Raw genomic sequence first — 17,930 nt, forward strand, 5'->3', positions numbered from 1 at the left:
TCAACCACCACACCTGTGAAATTGCCAACTAGACCAATTAAGAATCTCTAAGAGCCTGCAAAGAAGACATCCAAGATTCCAACAAGATTCAAACACCCCATTTGCTTCTATTTTCCACCTTGCAAAATCTTCAACCTATATGTGTTGGCACTTATCTTCATGCAGGTGACTGCATCTAAATATCTATGCTTATTCCTTTTCAAATAGCGTGGCATTTTCTTAAAGTAGAGTGAAAGATAAAATAGTCATGCTAAAATATAGCACTATTCCTCTTTGTAGATCTTGCAATAAACTATTGTAGTATGATCGTAGCCATAATGAGTCGCTATTGCACGCTCAAATCCAACTTACTACACGATCAATTAACATGCTTAATGCACGCTGAATTAATCTATGCTAGAGTAGCTTACTGCTTTATGTTCTGGCATGAATAGGTTGTGTAATTCAAATGAATAGTCTATTTGTCCTCTCTTGTTCTCACTTCTTGGATTGATTGGGTTCAACATGGTATCAGAGCAAGCCTTCCCCGGTAGGGTTTGACCAAGGAAAGGATTGGTGACTGTGACAAAACTTTGTGACACAACAATCAAAAGGTTCATTGAAATCAAGCTCTTGTACTAGATGTTTTGAACAAGCTATTGAGCTAACCACTACAGTTTGAGCGTCATGACACAACATCAAAAGTCCAACAAAACATAGGCGTCAAAGATAAGTCATATTTCTTATCAACATATGTTTGTTTTTTATATAGTCATGTTTGTGGCCGTAATGTTGAAGAGGCTATTGTAGTGGCATGCAAAAGAGGTCCTATGTTTATTGTGGGCCTTAGGCTGCAATATGACACATGCTACTAGGCCCCTAGGGTGTAGTGTAATGTTTTGCATGCTTATATTAGGTCTACTACACGCATTGGCTAGGCAATATTTATATCTCATTATCTTCTCCGATCAAGACAAGCAACGTACTCATGAGACCTACACAAGCTCTAGAGTGTAGATTGTACACACTTTTAAGGTTTGAGTTCTTGAGTTGTCTCATCTCTCTCTCCCCTCTCTCCTTCTCACTTCTCTGCTCAATCAAGTTTCACATGGTATCAGATAACCAATGACAAAGAGGGTGTAATAAGACACTTAGAACCATGGCACCAATGACGACAAGGGTGCAATAGGTTGATAAGAGCCATGGCACCATAAAATACCAGTTATGAGGGTGAAATATGACAAAACAGACGTAACACCAATGGCGAGTATGAGGCACCGAAACTCTCAAGTACACATATAATTGTTCACATTTATGGAGCATCTAGCTCCCTACCATAGAACAAGACACTAGGCTCCCAAGTGTGCGTAATTAGTTTTTTCACTTCCCCATTAATGGGAGGTAATCTATCACATCATCAAGCACTACTAAAATCATGATGTAAGATTATCAATTGACCAAACATAAGTGACAAACTCCACCATGATGAGGCAACAACGATATAATCAAGATTTGAAGCTTATAGCACAAGACCTTGATGGTGATGATGCTACTATGCAATCACGCCATTGACATATGATCATCAAGCAACAAATTATTTCAACATTCATGTCATTGATAAACCACAAAAAAATGAAGTTTTCATGATGGCTAAAATTTGTAATATCACACTTTCTCCAAGAAATTTGAGAAAAATTAAATGCAACTTGTGGAGACTTTATAATATATGCAAGACTGTGTGCAAACTTTAGCCCGATCAAAGGAACGCTCACGGTAATGTAAAGCAACAATCCTATTATCATGGCCTTTGATTTTGCTGAAATGTTGCTACTTATGTTATTATGGATGTGGTAATGTATACATGCAACAAAGAGCTACACATGGACTTGTTGATAGTGGAAAACTTGCTCCATGGATGACAAGTTTCCTGAGTAAATTACCTAAATGTTGTGTTTACGATTTTACATAGGGAAAAGCATTGAAATCAAGGGAGACCAAGGCTTTGAAGGCATTAGAATATACTACCACACCTGGGAAATTCCCAATTAGAACAAATAAGAATCTCCAAGAGCCTGCAAAGGAGACAACCAAGATTCCAACACGATTTTGACACCCCATTTACTTTTGTTTGCCTTCTTGAAAAATCTCCAACCTATATGTGGTGGCACTTATCTCCATGTAGGAAACTGCATCTAAATCTATACGCTTATTCCTATTAAAATAGAATGGTATTTTCTTAAAGTAGCATGCAAGATAAAATAGTCATACTAAATATGGCACCATTCCTGGTTGTAGCTCTAGCGAGGCACTACTCCAGTATGATCATAGCCATGATGAGCCACTGCTACATGATCAAATTGTGCGTACTGCATGCTCATTTACCTGCTTGTCGCACGCTCAATTAACATGTGCTAGAGTATCTAAATGTTTTATGTTCTCATTAGGAAGAGAATGGACTCTAGGAGGGCCTCTTTAGTTGGCCGTTTAAGGGAGTCAAATCTTTGGTATTAAGAAATAAATCAAAAGACAACTTTTAAAATCGAACAAACCAAAATGACTAGTTTGTTTGAATTTAATTTTTTCTCCCAAAATAAAATTCAAAATCAAGAGGGTAAAACCATATTATGTAGCATATCTATGGAAAGACCTCGATGTGTAGATTACAGATCTATAATTTCCACTCAAATGGGAGATTGTATGTAGGAGTTATGAAAGGAAAGAAATCATTAAACTCTCCACCCTCTTTTTGGGAGGGAAAGTGCATCCTTTGACCACTCTTACCCCTCTCCTACACACCCACCTTTCTTGCACATGAGACCTGCACAACCTACTCATACATTAAGAAGAGGATGGGGTCTAGGAGGGCCTCTTTATTTGCCATCAGATGATGGAGAGGATTACCATTCTAACGAATAGGTGAGTGGTCAAAGGACACCACTATAATGCTTATTCATATTAAAATAAAGTGGCATTTTCTTAAAGTAGAATGAAAAATAAAATAGTCACGGTAAATATAGCACGGTTCTTGGTTATGGCTCTCACGAGGCACTACTATAGTATGATTGTAGCCACAATGAGCCACTTTACATGCTCAAATATTTCTTACTAAATTCATGTCATTAATTATACACCAAAAAAAACAAAGTTTTCATCATGACTACAATTAGTAATATCACGATTTCTCCAAGAAATTACAAAAATTTTAATGTAACTTGCGGAGACTTTTTCCTATATGCAGTACTCTGTGCAAACATGATCATGATCAAAGGAACGCTCACGCGATAATTAAAGGAACAATCCTATTATCTAGGGCCTTTGATTTGGTTGAGAAGTTGCTATCTTATGTTATTATGGATGTGTTTATCTATACATGCAACAAAGAGTTACTATGAACTTGAATGATAGTGGAAAACTTGCTCCATGGATGACAAGTACCCCGAGTCCATGACCTAAATGTCACATTTAACATTTTACATAGGGAAAAGTATTGTAATCAAGGGAGACCAAGGCTTTGAAGGCACTAGAAGTAACCACCACATCTCTGAAATTGCCAATTAGACCAAATAAGAATCTTCGAGATCCTGCAAAGGAGACAACTAAGATTCCAACAATATTCAGACACCCCGTTTTCTTCTGTTTGACACCTTGCAAAATTTCCAACCTATACGCGATGGCACTTGTCTGCATGCAAGCGACTGCATCTGAATCTATACTCTTATTCCTATTTAAATAGAATGGTATTTTCTTAAAGTAGCATGCAAGATAAAATAGTCACACTAAATATAGCACCGTTCCTGGTTGTAGCTCTCATGAGGCACTACTGTAGTTTAATTGTAGCCATGATGAGCGGATGATGCATGCTCAAACCCTACTTACTACACACTCAATTAACCTTGTTGCTGGATGCTCAATTAACCTGTGCCACAATAGCTTAATTCTTTAGTTCTCTATGAGTAGGTTGTGCATGTCTCATGAGTAGTCTCTCTCTCCTCTCTCCTTCTCACTTCTCTACTCAAACAGGTTCACCATGGTATCAGAGGAGGCCTTTCAAAGTAGGGTTCACCAAGGAAAGGATCGATGACTGTGACAAAGCTTTGTGACACAATAATCAAAAGGTTCATTGCAATCAAGCTCATGAATTGCATATTTTGAACAAGCTGTTGAGCTAACCACTAGAGTACTGACACAACAATCAAAAGTACTACGCAACATAGGTGTCAAAGATAAGTCTTATCCAACGTAAGTTCTTTTTCTATATAGTCATGTTTGTGGTTGCGTGTTGAATACACTGTTGTATTTGTATGCAAAGGAGGTACTATGTTTATCATGGGCATGAGCCTGCAAAGCAGTTGTGAGCATCGTAGGCATGAGTCTGCAATAGGCCACATGTTTCTAGTCCACTAGGGTGTAGCGTGATGTTGCACATGATTATAATAGGCCGATTTTTGCAGGTGTAGGCTAGGCAATATTTATATCTCGTTTTCTCATCTATCTCTGTCCTCTCTCTCCTTCTCACTTCTCTGCTCGATCAAGTTCAACACCTCTAGTACTGGTTTTGGAAGGCCATCCAAAAGTGAATGCAAATTGCATATGGTGATGGAATCCCCACTAAGAGAAAGGGAGAAAAGTTTTTTCCTCTAAGGTCGAGGTGTTTCAACCACCCACTAGAATTGAGAAGCAACTCTGCATCATTAATATGCGATGAGCTGGATACTGCATGCAACAGATTGATTGAATAATATTGATAGCTAGTACAAAAGAGCGCTCTTCAACTGGTTGATTTCTATGTTATGGGATTGCATGCAGACCAGTAGACATGAAAGGGCAAGGGAACTGGAACATGCTCATCACCACCCAGCCATGCCCTATATAGGCCCTTGGCCTTCTAAATATAGGGACCCCCTTGACTGCATGTCTGTCTTGGCCGTTGGCCGTCCCTGGTCCTACCATTTTCCTGACATTACTCCCCCCTTGGAGAAGCGTTTTCATCCTCGAAAACACAAGTGATGGTATCTTCATATGAACACTGATGTTTTCTACCATGACATCCCTCATGGATCCAACAACTCATTTGAGCGGAACCCGGTTCAGTAGGAGGTTCAATGAAACTGTAACATCTTGATTTTCTACATTGTTGTCCATTTGCAACCATCTGATGGTACCGGTTCCTATCCAAACATAGTGTGTAGACTCCATTTAGAACGCTCATGCGCATGGTAAACAAGTTTATCACAACTAAGATGTATCAGAAAGAGTACCTCTTGTCACTTTCCATGAAAATAACTTGCTGACATAACTCATCAGCCAAGTTTAAGTCCTTGACTTGTTCCCCCAAGTCATCATCAGTAAACAACCCCACCCTAACGAGTGTTGAAGGTTGAGAACTTGACTTATACATGAAGAGACTAAACCTAGATGCAAACATGCGTTAACTGATATTAAGTAAACTCCAAGAAGAGTAATAAATGCTTATTAATTGGAGTGCTTGGTGCTAATGTACTCACTTTGCATATCCTTTAGCCCAAGATTACACTTTGTAATCTGCCTATCCACTTGGATATTACTGAGGAAATCAACAATGTCTGGAATCCACAAACACCCAAACCGAGCCATGACCTCTATTGGTGATTAGTAGACCCAAATATAATCTCATAGAGATAATGCACACAGAGTGCAAAAAGTAACAACGTGATGAATATGCACGCCGTTCCAAATCAGCCTTTGCTAAACACTATGACCCATAACACCTAGTGTGCATGCATTTAGCAAAAAATAGATCCGAAACTGTATATCCATGATTATCCTTGCCAATACTTATGGCAAATGTGATGCGCCTAGAACAAATTAAAGAGGAATGGAAATATAACTGGGAAGAAACTAAATACTTTCAGTTGCAATCATTTGCAAGCCTTGCTAAAACGTCTGAACCAGAATAGAAGGTGAAACAATAATCACTTCTAGGTACAAACCATGAAACTTTTTCATTAACAACTCATAGCCTGTAAAACAACTATTTGTAATGTTATTTAGCAGCACTTGTACCTTAACAAGTCATTCTAAGTACTGACAATTTTTTGCCACTAAAATTGCTCCTGATACATCGTTCTAAAAATGGTATAGAAAACACATTGGACCAGTACCTAGGGACTTTGTCGTGCCACATATTTGAAATAGGGGGCGCTAGTGTCAGTCCCAGAGACTCATATTTGCCACATGTGGAATATGTTTCAACTAAGGATGTCTGAAAAAAGAACATCCTATAAGTACAAGATGTACTTGTGTGTGGAGATAACTCTAAACACTCAGCAACAAGAGTGAGAAGGACCCTCATTCATTGCTCCACACTGGCTAAACTGAAATCCTTGATTCCCTAGACCATGTTGTATCCCATGTGACAACAGGATGTCTGAAAAAAGAACATCCTATAAGTACAAGATGTACTTGTGTGTGGAGATAACTCTAAACACTCCGCAACAAGAGTGAGAGGGACCCTCATTCATTGCTCCACACTGGCTAAACCGAACTCCTTGAGTCCCTAGACCATGTTGTATCCCATGTGACAACATGTGACAAATCAAATCCTGCAAGTGGATTCATAACAGCATAATGTACATTGGACACTATGGCCCAAAATACTTGTTTCAACATGCCCTTGGCATGGCCCTAGGGATTGAACTGAAAGTTCACTTACCCGTATTCAAATGCATAGGAGTACGTCTCCCACTTGTGAAGAAATCAAGCAACATTGCACTGGGAACCCTGGGTGTTGCCTTCGCAATCCAAACCCATTGAGTAAAATCTACGAATTCAAACCACTTAGTAAGACCCTTTGTAGAAATTGCTCAACTAGCAGGTAACGGTAACCAATATCGTTAACTATGTACAGAATGATGAGAATCAACTTGAAAAGTTGATTTTTTTCATTACCGCGTGATAGATTGTGGAATTCTTTCCTTGAAAGTATAACGGGAATAGATCAAACTGTGATCCTCAATGCCTATGGGGTGATTTAATAAGCACCCACGGGGGCGTACCCCAAAACTCTGATGCCATAGACACTCGTAGTGCTATAGAGAGAGCAAGAAATCCACACAAGTGAGATGCCTAGCTTGTATCAACAGCCATGCTGTCACAACTGTTTGCTGCCTCTAGATTCTATGGTATATATCAGCTAATGTAAGTTTCAAATTTAAACTCAACTTGAGCGGCGTCACACTAACTCCATGTAGTGCAAAAATGACAACCTGAACATCCGTAATGACAAGACTCTTGCTTGTCCATTAACATCGAGGTGTTCGATGTGTATTCCACTGGGAAGATCTATTTGATCTGAAGAACAAGAACCCAAGGAATGCCAACAGTTGGGTCTTACCGAAAATCTGACAATGAATCTTAGCCAGCTTGTGTGGCTCATAGCTATTATGGAAATTAGTGTTCAATCGTGGAACTGATGAAGACTAATTTGGATGGCATCTTGCCCAATTTTTGGCTGAGAGTTAGAGCATCTTGGCTCAAAATGACTCAGTAGCTAGACATGTATCAAAAGCTTCTTATAATGTTTTCATTATTCTTAGAGAGGAAAAAAAGAAAGAGAGAGAAGAAGAGCATGCTGGGCTGAGGAACTTTCCTTAAATTTTTAGAGTGTGTGCCCAGAATACGTGCTCTTAGGCATCTTATGCCCAATTGGCAGCTTATCCTTTAAGCATACCACCATCGAGCGAGGTAACAGAAAAAAAACACAAAACATATCCTGACCCACCTACCCTACAAGGGTTTTTTTTTTTGGGGGGGTTTTTCGTAGTGTAGTTGTGCGTTGATAGCAACCAAAAGTATGTGAAACAATCAAAACTTATCTTGTCCTTGATAAGGTGTCTGGTGTTATAGCGGAAGTGTAATCCATGATGTGGTGGAGTTGAGTCCACTTGGCTAGCATGCCTTGCATGTAATGTTGTAATCTCTTGGGTACTGTGATGTTTTGAAGTGCGAGAGCCAAAACCATAAGTGCCTTGCACATTCTGCAGTGGTAGTGATACATCATAACATGATGTCACTACGACTAAAATTGAAACAAATTTTTGATCGTACCAGTTTTCAAAACTTTTGTGCCCATGCCCTTGATGCCAAGTCAATGGATAGTATCTTAGCACGAAGATGAAGCCGTGCTTCATGTGAGACTGGTTGTCCTGCTGTAACCAGTTGTCTCGTAATTCCAAGGAAGAAATAACTTGCAAACATATTGCCAATCTCCACGCCAATTTTGTATGCTCATAGCATAGTCCAATTGCGGGCACAAATAATTGACCTTGTCAAATTATACAATGTAGTGAAAATCAAAACATAAAAAATTTCTTGCAAAAATGTACCTCGTACCTGCTTGGCTTGATTACGGAGACCAATCCTTGCTCTAATGAAACCAAGCCCTAACAATTTGCTTGACAGCTTCTTGAAATGGTCCTTAATGGTTGGTCCTGTCGAGCACCTATTGCCTTCTTCATCAAGATTAGCAACAGGCTGTGCCAATATCCATCAGATTCTCCAGCACTACCATGCCCTAATTGTTTCTAGGCATGGATAGAAGCCAATATACTCCTGATTGTTTTGCAATTTTGCAAGCTATGACAAATGGTCGGCCATGCCAAGCACTTCTACCTGCTTTGCCAATGGGAAATAAGCGAGAAAGAAATTTGCATGACAAACTACATGCCTTGCCTACCCTTGCCTTATTGTAGCTAGAACTCGTCCTAGGAATAGCCAGGAAATGTTCATACCATACAGTTATAGATATGTCTCCAATGGATAGTTTCCTAGCCTACTCCAGATTCCAGCAGTACAAAAATGAAATCCTTGCTTGGGACATTCCCCTTGTAGATATGTACATGCCATGCATGATAAGAAGTTGCAAGGGTTAACTCTGGAGTGTTGTACGTAACACAACAGTTTTGTATGCACTTAATGAGCCTTGATCAACGATTAGAACAACACCTTGGAGACCAAATGCCATGCTCCAGTATAATAGTTGATAACTGCATACTAAGAACTACTTAAACGAGAAAAGTGCAACAAATATTCATACCTTGTCTTTGAAGAAAACTTGAACCATTGATGGGTGTGCTCTATCAAGGCACTCAGTAGAAGCCATGCTTCTGATTGAGACTGTGGGTACTCAAGTCCTGCTTGGTGCAGGCTTGCAACTAATAATTAGCCCTTGTTAATCATGTGACTCGACTTGCCATGCCATCAATCTTTTGAATGATGCATGAGCATGTATGCTAAACTTTTGTATCCATGCAGATGTTCCCTGCCACCTTGGATTTGTAACCATGTTCCCTACCATGGTAGGTTGTAGCCTTTCCGATCAATACGTCTATGATCCTCGAATCAATAGCAATATCGTCTTTGCTATTGTTGCTGTGTCAGGGTTGTGAAAGTGGAGGGATGTGAGAAAATCGCCCAAAAAACCAGGTCGAGTTTGCATGTCAACCGCCTGTGTATAGCCTTGACGATGGCGCAACGAAGCTTGTACGAGGTGCATGCATGCCGTTCTTTGCCCATGGTGGTCAACCCGGGCATGCCTTACTTGAGGCGGCCCCCTTGGGTGAGACAACCCCCTTGTGTGGAAAAGCATAATGAAAAATAAAAATAAAAACTCTCACCTTAGCTATGGGGGTAGCGTCTGCTGCACAGGGAGCAACATCCATCAGCCCTCACTCTACGCCGAGTTTCTTGACCTGCTCCAAAAATGAGAAACACTATTTGTTGCCTGCGAATCCATCAATCCCAAGATGGAGCAGTTTTGTGCATGTCAAAATCCGGCCTCTTTTGTGTGCAAGAGTCGCTTCCTGCGGCCTTGCTTCTTGTGGCGACCTTCATCCTCTTCACGCAAGCAGTCGCTCCCATGGCCTTGCTTCTTCACACGGCCTCCCCGGGCTCCAAGCCCGCCGAGAGAGAGAGAGAGAGAGAGAGAGAGAGAGAGAGAGAGAGAGAGAGAGAGAGAGAGAGAGAGAGAGAGAGAGAGAGAGAGAGAGAGAGAGAGAGTTGGGAAAAGAAAGAGAGAGATACCATGCTTCTTTGTTGCATGCTTCACGAGGGAGATTGAGAGAGAGAGAGAGAGAGAGAGAGAGAGAGAGAGAGAGAGAGAGAGAGAGAGAGAGAGAGAGAGAGAGTGAGAGAGAGAGAGAGAGAACAGGGAGAGAAGGCCATGCTTATTCTCCTCCTCCATGGTTGCTCCCTCCCTGAGCTCTGGTACCAATGAAAGGGAAAGGGAACTGAAACATGCTCATGAGTGAAAGGGCAAGGGAACTAGAACATTCTCATCACCACCCAGTCATGCCCTATATAGTCCCTTGGCCTTCTAAATATAGGGAACCCCTTGACTGCATGTCCGTCTTGGCCCTTGGTCGTGTCTAGTCCTACTATTGTCTTGCCAAGACACAACCATCTACGCAGCAATTTTGGGTGTTGTATGGGCAGGCACTCTTAGTATCCAAAGGGTGAAGGTTGTTCAATTTTCTTTGTAGCTTTGTAAGACAAAAGTCTTATGAAAAGAAATCTTTTCTCCAAAGATTTATTTACTGTTTTCCATGATTGAAGAATACTTTAAAGAACAAAAGATTAAACAGTATATTAACAAGAGTTTGAGCCCATGATTTGAGGTCAGTATTTGAGAAATGTGTGCCTGAGCTTAGCCTAGAGGCTGAGACAGGGATTTAAAGTTCACGTAGTCACTCAAAATGACATTAGAGTGAACATCTAGTTAGTAAGGTGAATCTTTTGTTAATGTTGACAAAGTCATGCATTTAAACTATTGGATGAAGGGGGAAGAAACAAATTTTTTAAAAAACCAATTTATATGGTTGTTAACGTTAATTATCGCTTTGTGATTACATAAAATTTTGGAGTGGCCACGTAAATATTAAATCCTTTCCTAGAGCATATTGAAAATCAAGATTATCTGGTTGGAAAGGATGGTAAAGGGAAAGCCCAATAAAGTATACTAGAAAATAGTTCAAACATCTTGCAATATGAAAATCTCCACTAGTTTCCAGTTTGCATCTGTATAAGGAGGAAACCTGCTGCTTAGGCAAAAAGACTTTCCCGAACACTATCTGAGGTATTTGTTGGAATTAGGGTTGCACAAAAACACACATATCTTGGAGAAGACAAAGGAGGCTCAAGGCACACAATAGAGAGTGTATTACTTAGTGTGCAATGGAAAGATAGATAGCCCTAGAGTGATGGAAATATATACAATGCATGGGGGAAAATACCTCCTAAAGAGGGGAAAAATTCCCCAGTGGTTCTAATGTGTTCACACACATCACTATTTCATGTATATGATACTAAATCCCCCCTAGAAGTCATGCGGTGAACAAAGGGCTGTCGCACGAAGAGTAAAGGAAAGTGTCATGCCTTGAGGATAGGATCATTCCACAAAGGGAATAAAGCCCAAAGATTTGCAAAAATATTAGAACTTCTCACGAGACAATGCCTTTGTGAAAATATATGCAAGGTTGTCCTATGTTGGCACGTAAGCAAAGCTGATCTCTCTTTCTCAGAGCCTCTCTCTGACATAGTGGCAATTCACCTCAATGTTCTTTGTGCAATCATGAAAAATTAGGTTCATTGCAACTACCAATGCACTCCGACTGTTAGTGTAGATGATGTTGCCAATGTTGTGTCCAACAGCCAAATAAGCCATAAGGCGTCTGAGCCATACACACTCAATCGTAGCTGTGAAAATTTCCTTGTACTCAGCCTCACAACTAGAAGTGGCCACAGTAGATTGCTTCTTGCTCAACCATGAAATACACGAACTATGTAACATTTAATGGCCTAATAACTTGTGTGTAGCCAAAAATAGCATAGACATGGTGATAATTTCATTAGAATAGATTCCTAATGAGAAGAGGAAGAGTGCTTGGATGGAGAGAGCAATAAAAACCATAACACCTAGTTGGATAGGCATGCAAAATACTTCAAAGGAGAGAGAAATTAAGCTATTGACAACAGTTGAGGACCCGATTTATATGGAGCCGGTCCCCCCTCCAAAAGGCTTTGTATTATAGGTTTCGCCCATCAAGGGAGACATTTTACAATACAATTCTTCGTGTTACTTCAATAACTAGCTAGTGCAAAGAATATGGAAGCTGCAAGCACTACCAAACACTTTAAAACACAATATCTATTCCCTCACAGTCTCAGACCCAAGACCTCACACACCTAGCGGGGTATGAGAGTAGATTGAGAGGAAGAAGGAGTAGTCTTACCAGAAAGATGTATATCTCCTCACATAATCACTCATATTAGCATATCATAGCTTACTTATTAGCATGCTAGAGGAGATGAGCATGCATTGAAGCTTGGCTCTTGGTTGGATTTGCATCACAAAGCCGAGAGTTGTTGGTGTAGGCCTCCCTTCTCACAAGCTTGGAGTAGGTAATGAGCTTTCCATTAAAGCTTGAGAAGGAGAAAGAAAGTCTTCTTGCTCCACACCTGAGATTGTGCAAGTGTTTATGTGTTAATGACTTGAAAAATTCAGCCCCCCCTCTATCTTGGTCAACCCCTCTTGAAAATTACTCTTGCTGGCACCCCATTGGCCCATGCTAGGCTTAGACAGTAAGAATTAAGTAGCATAAGTGATAGACTTATGACATGTGTCCCCCGTTCCTCTTTTGTGAGAGATTTAGGTAATTAATTAATTCAACTAAACTCTCATTGGACCCCTTTTTCTTCTGGTCAATAGGAATCAAGGAAGACATTGGGCTATTGTATGCTCATTGGACCCCTTTGGAGACTGTCCAATAGTCTTCTAGAGAGCTTAATTCTTATTGGTCCACCTCCATGGCCATCCAATAGGATTTGAGTGCACCTTGTGGGCAATTGTCCTAGGGAGCTGACATGTGTCCATTATGCCCTTTGTGTAAGGGAGCTTGTGAGTGTGTGTGTGTGTGTTTCTCTCTCATCTCCTACTTGCAAGGCTCGTTTCCTCCTTTGTATGAGTTTTGAAGACTTTCTCGTACACACACAAAGCATCCAATTTGGCTAGTGTTTGACCTTTGGACACAACCTTTGAACTTTGAAACCTTAGCATTTTGGAAGTCTTAATGGGCTAGCTGAACCTTAGGGTCTTTAAAGCCCATTGTTGCACATCGCTTTTTTGCAGATGGCCCCCCTTTGGATCCCTATTTTCCCTCTTGTGGATTCCTACTATGGCCGGTGTGCTAGCTTAACCAATATTCTAGTTTTTTCTCCCCTAGTACTTTCCCATATTAAATGATCAGTTTAACATGAGAAAATCATTTAGGAGAATTAGATATTAGTTATTATGACATTACCTCTCTCTTGAAATCATAGTTGTCCTCGACTATGGGTGGACAAGATAAAACCTATTCATTAGTCCTTTTTCTAGCGGGTAGAGGATCCCTATCTTACTCTATGACATTGTTCAAGAATGGATAACTAATCCATTCGGCACTTGAGAGACTAAGGCTACTGCAAGCATGTCTACGCATTAATCCTATCAATCTCCCAAAGTAGAGTGACAAGCTCTACTTGGTGTTTGGAAGAGGTCGTCTTCACAAACTTGATTATAAGCATGCATACTACTTAACATTTGTGCACAATAAAGAAAAAGAGGGTCTTATAAGACAAAAACTTTGTTCATTTTAAACATTTGTACATTTGCTTACTCTAGGGAAGCATTGTAAACATTGAAAAGGTTTAGGTTATCCTTTAATTGTCTACCTTTCATCCTTCTAGCATCTTCAAAAGGATAATCCTTAAACTTAATAAGATATCGTCGGCTAGTCTTACCGCCTCGTAATACCTTGTCTTCATGTTCGAGAATGGACTTGGGCTGCAGCACCTCTTCTTGGTCCACGATCTCCGGTGGGTCTTCAATAGTTGGTTCTTGAGGTATCTCTCCTTTGTAAGGCATTAGTAGGCTCACACAAAAATCATTGTGTATGAGACAATGGTTGGGCAACTTGAGTTAATAGGCCATCTCATTGATTGGTCTAAGAATTTGGAAGGGACCATAGTACCTTTTCGCTAATCTAGCATAGTACTTCTGGTGTCCCATAGGATTCTTCTCGTCATGTGCCTTAATCGAGCCTTGGGAAAATTAATCAAGACCCGATTATTTTCTTTAAAGGCCTGGGCTCTTTTGTGCTTATCAATAGTATCCTTTTGCCTTTGTTGTGAGATAGAGATAGCATCCTGAATCTTTTGGGAAGATTCTTGTAGGTCTCGGTATACTCATCTGCAGCAGCGAAGATCTTCCCGTGGTAGTAGCAAGGGACTTTTAGATCTTCCTTCAATTACCTTGAAAGGTGCTTTTCTCGTGGAAGTATGTACAATGTTACTCTAGGCATACTCCACTAAGGGTAAGTACTTCTCCCATAGGGACCTTTGATCTACTTTCGTTACATAGGCTTTCAGTTAGATAAAAAATTGTTAGGTAAGGTATTTCACTTTGGCCACCATCCATTTGCGGGTGATAGGACAAAGAGAAGTTTAGCCTTGTCCCTAAATTCTCAAAGAGACCCTACCAGAAATTACTGGTCATTCTAGGATCTCTATCCAACACTATGGACATTGGCAAGCCATGGTACTTGAAGATATGTGAAATGAAGAGTTTTGCCATTTGATGGGCTTTGATAGTCTTTTTGAGAAGTATAAAATGATCTTTCTTGTTGAATCTGTCTACTATCATCCATATTCCCATGGATAGACTTAGGAAATCCATGGATATGCTCTCCCACGGTGAATTCGGGATTGGCAAAGGTTGAAGCAATCCAGGTTGCTTCCCTCTATCAAACTTCATCTTTTGGCATACCACACATTTAGAAACATACTCTTGTATGTTTGCTTTCATGGTAGTCCAATAGAAATATGTTTTTTCCCTCTATGCCGTGCATAAGGAGGAGCAATAGATTCATACATTACTTTCTCATGTAGTGAGTTAGTGAGGGAGAGCTTTTTGAAATGGGGCCTGTAAACCCAAACCAATGGGCCTACCCTCACAAAATGTTCGTAAAGAGGTACGCACACTACTTGGGGCACCACCTTCTTTTGGGAGTGGATAAGGAAACCAATCAAAATAACATTTGCACTCACCCACTCAAGCAACACACTTTGAGAACCCTTACTCTATGTACACTTTGGACACTTGACACCATCATCAATTATGCAACCCAATGCCGTGCATCAAATGTAAATATGCAATTTGTGGAATAGCATTCACCTTCTCCCCATAAGAATACCCATGATACATCCAAACTCCTCCTCTCTCAAGCACTCATCAAAAAATCATGCGCACAAGACCTGCCTCTCAAACACACAAGAGAATCACCTACATCAAACTAACACACTTTGCATAGAGAGCTCATCTCCATCTATGCAATGCCGTGACAAATAAAATTACCATGAGAGGTAGCCACATGCATATGTAATGAAGCAAAAGAGAGTTGGAGTGAGAATTTTCTTTAGACTAATTGAATAAGTGTGGATAAACAAGCCAATGGGAAATTGAGAGTAGAACACTTGATTTCTCGCACACCTTTTAAGGGGTAGACAGACGTTGGCTAACCATCACGAATTGCAACACTTGATTGTCTGAAGATGATTTAATGATCATTAACATAACCATGAGAGAGATCATGATGTATTTACAAGTTATTGAGGTGCTACAATGATTTATTGGGTTGATGGAGTAAGAGATTGTAGAATAGAAAGAGTGGAGGATAGAGTTGCACTTCCTCCAAAGAGGAGGGTTAGGAGGAAGGATGTGAAAGAGGGAGAGTTGGGGGTTTCTCTACTATTGATCAAGAACAACATGAAGTTGAAAATATAGGTGCGTGTCATTGAGTCTCTCCAAGGGGAGCTATTTATGGTTGTGTAGGAGTGGGATTATGCTACACTTAATTAGGGTGAGTGATTAGCCCTAATTAGGTGTCCTTTGACCACTCATTGAATATTGGACATAAAAGGGACTATTTATTCACCAAAAATATCATTTTAGACCGTGAAGGCTCCATAGGGGTGCATAATGTAGGTGGGCCCCACCATGAGGCCATACGGGTGGCTCCTGCGGGGTATCTCAACTTGTCTGTCTTGGCATTTAGAAAGCATCTTTAGGTTGGTCCCATCACATGCAAGTGACCTTGAACACTCATTTCTCTTCTAGAAGATGAGTAGGCGAAAAATAAGATCTCAACCTCTTGATTTACTTGATTTACAGTTCCCTTTTGCTGCGAATCTGACAGATTTACTCTATTTTGACCATAACGTTTTACATGTAGCTCGGAATGACATGCTTCAAAAGGAAAATTTGACCTTCTCAACATGTTTGATATGAATTTGGACTATTGTTCATGCCCATGCACCAAGGAATTCGGTTTGGAAGGTCCACACTAGGCTAGGGAACCTTTTGCTTCCAAGTCTTCTTGTATGGGCCCTTTGCTTGTATACATCCAAGGGGAATCATGCTTTTTCAAAAGGGTATGATGCTTAAACAAATAGAGGAGGGCCCAATATCATTTTCTTGTGAAAAGAATATACAATTTGAGTCTTTTTGAAAGGAGAAAAACTATATGTATATTCTTAAGAGATATTGGGCCACCTATATAGGGGGCATAGAAGACTTGTAGAGATGGACCATAATCTTTGGTAAAGACAAGTGGAGAGTTGATTATCCATGGTAATTTATCTATATGGGATGGAAGATGGATATAATATTTTACTACTACTAATTCACAAGAGGTAAGAAAGTTTGGGGGTAGATAGTTGGTTATTGTATGCTTAATTTTATTTACAAAGCAAAAAAGAAAAGGGTGGTAATATAAATATATGACTAAGGTGACATTTTTGGGAAAAGTACAATGTATGTGTCGCCACAAAGGTTAAACAAAGAGGGGGAATTTACTCTAGATAACTTAATAGCGTAGAAAAATATATACACATATGAGGAAGAGGACGTTGAGTAGGCTGAAAAATGTTGCAAAAAGATGGTTACCATTTTATGCCATTCATTAGTAATGCATAGTCTATTTCCATAGAGACGATAACCATCTTGTAAAGTAAATGGTTCCTCTTTCTTCCCTAGTGCAAGGGCTGAAATCACATCTCTAAAACTGGGATCAATAGCATACTCATCTATCATAGAAGATAGATCATTGTGAGTTGCTATGGAAACCGCATTCACTCTTGGCCATCTTGAGAGTGCATTGGCTACTTAATTATGCTTTCCAGCAATGTGAGCAATATGAAAATGAAATTGCCAAAGGAAATTTTTCCACCTCATTTGTTTGTTGGAGAGCTTGGTCTGCGTCATGAAGTACTTAAGACTTTGGTGATCCGTCGTCCGCAAAATGAAAGGAGTCCCCAATAGATAGTGCCTCCATGAGTCTAAGGCATGTAGAACTGTGAGGAGTTTCTTTTCATATATGCCTAGAGATTTCTCAAAAAGGTCGAGCCTTCGACTTTCATACGCTATGGCGTGCCCTTATTGGAGCAAAACAGCTCCAAGGCACCACAAGCATCACATTGGACCTCAAATGGCTTTGAGAGATTCGGCAGTGTAAGCACAGGTTGAGAGAAAAGCTTTTCTTTAAGCTTTTTGAAAGCATTATTCTCCTTGGCAGACCATGTATACCTAAAATTTTTCTTTGTGAGGTCATGTAATGGTCCCGCGATTTGTGAGAACTTTTCTATGAAGCGTCTATAGTATGCACACATACGTATAAAGCTTCTTAGTTTATGAAGATTCCTTGGTTTAGGCCATCCTTTTATTACCTCTAGTTTTGATGGATCCATTTGGATGCCATCTTGAGAGATAATGTGATCTAAATACTGAATCTCTTGTAAGAAAAACTCACTTTTCTTTCGATTAAACATAAAGTTTATTCTCTCTTCAGACTTGAAATATTACCCGGAGGTGTTGCTTGTGTTCG

At 40.0% G+C, this 17,930-nt stretch overlaps 1 pseudogene; it reads right to left on the minus strand.

The window, feature by feature from the left end:
• Positions 1-17,930, minus strand: part of LOC147447163 (uncharacterized) — a 130,943-nt pseudogene continuing 113,013 nt past the window's right edge.

This window comes from Adiantum capillus-veneris, chromosome 11, assembly GCF_014529385.1.
Source record: "Adiantum capillus-veneris isolate H3 chromosome 11, ASM1452938v2, whole genome shotgun sequence".
Lineage (NCBI taxonomy): Eukaryota > Viridiplantae > Streptophyta > Polypodiopsida > Polypodiales > Pteridaceae > Adiantum > Adiantum capillus-veneris.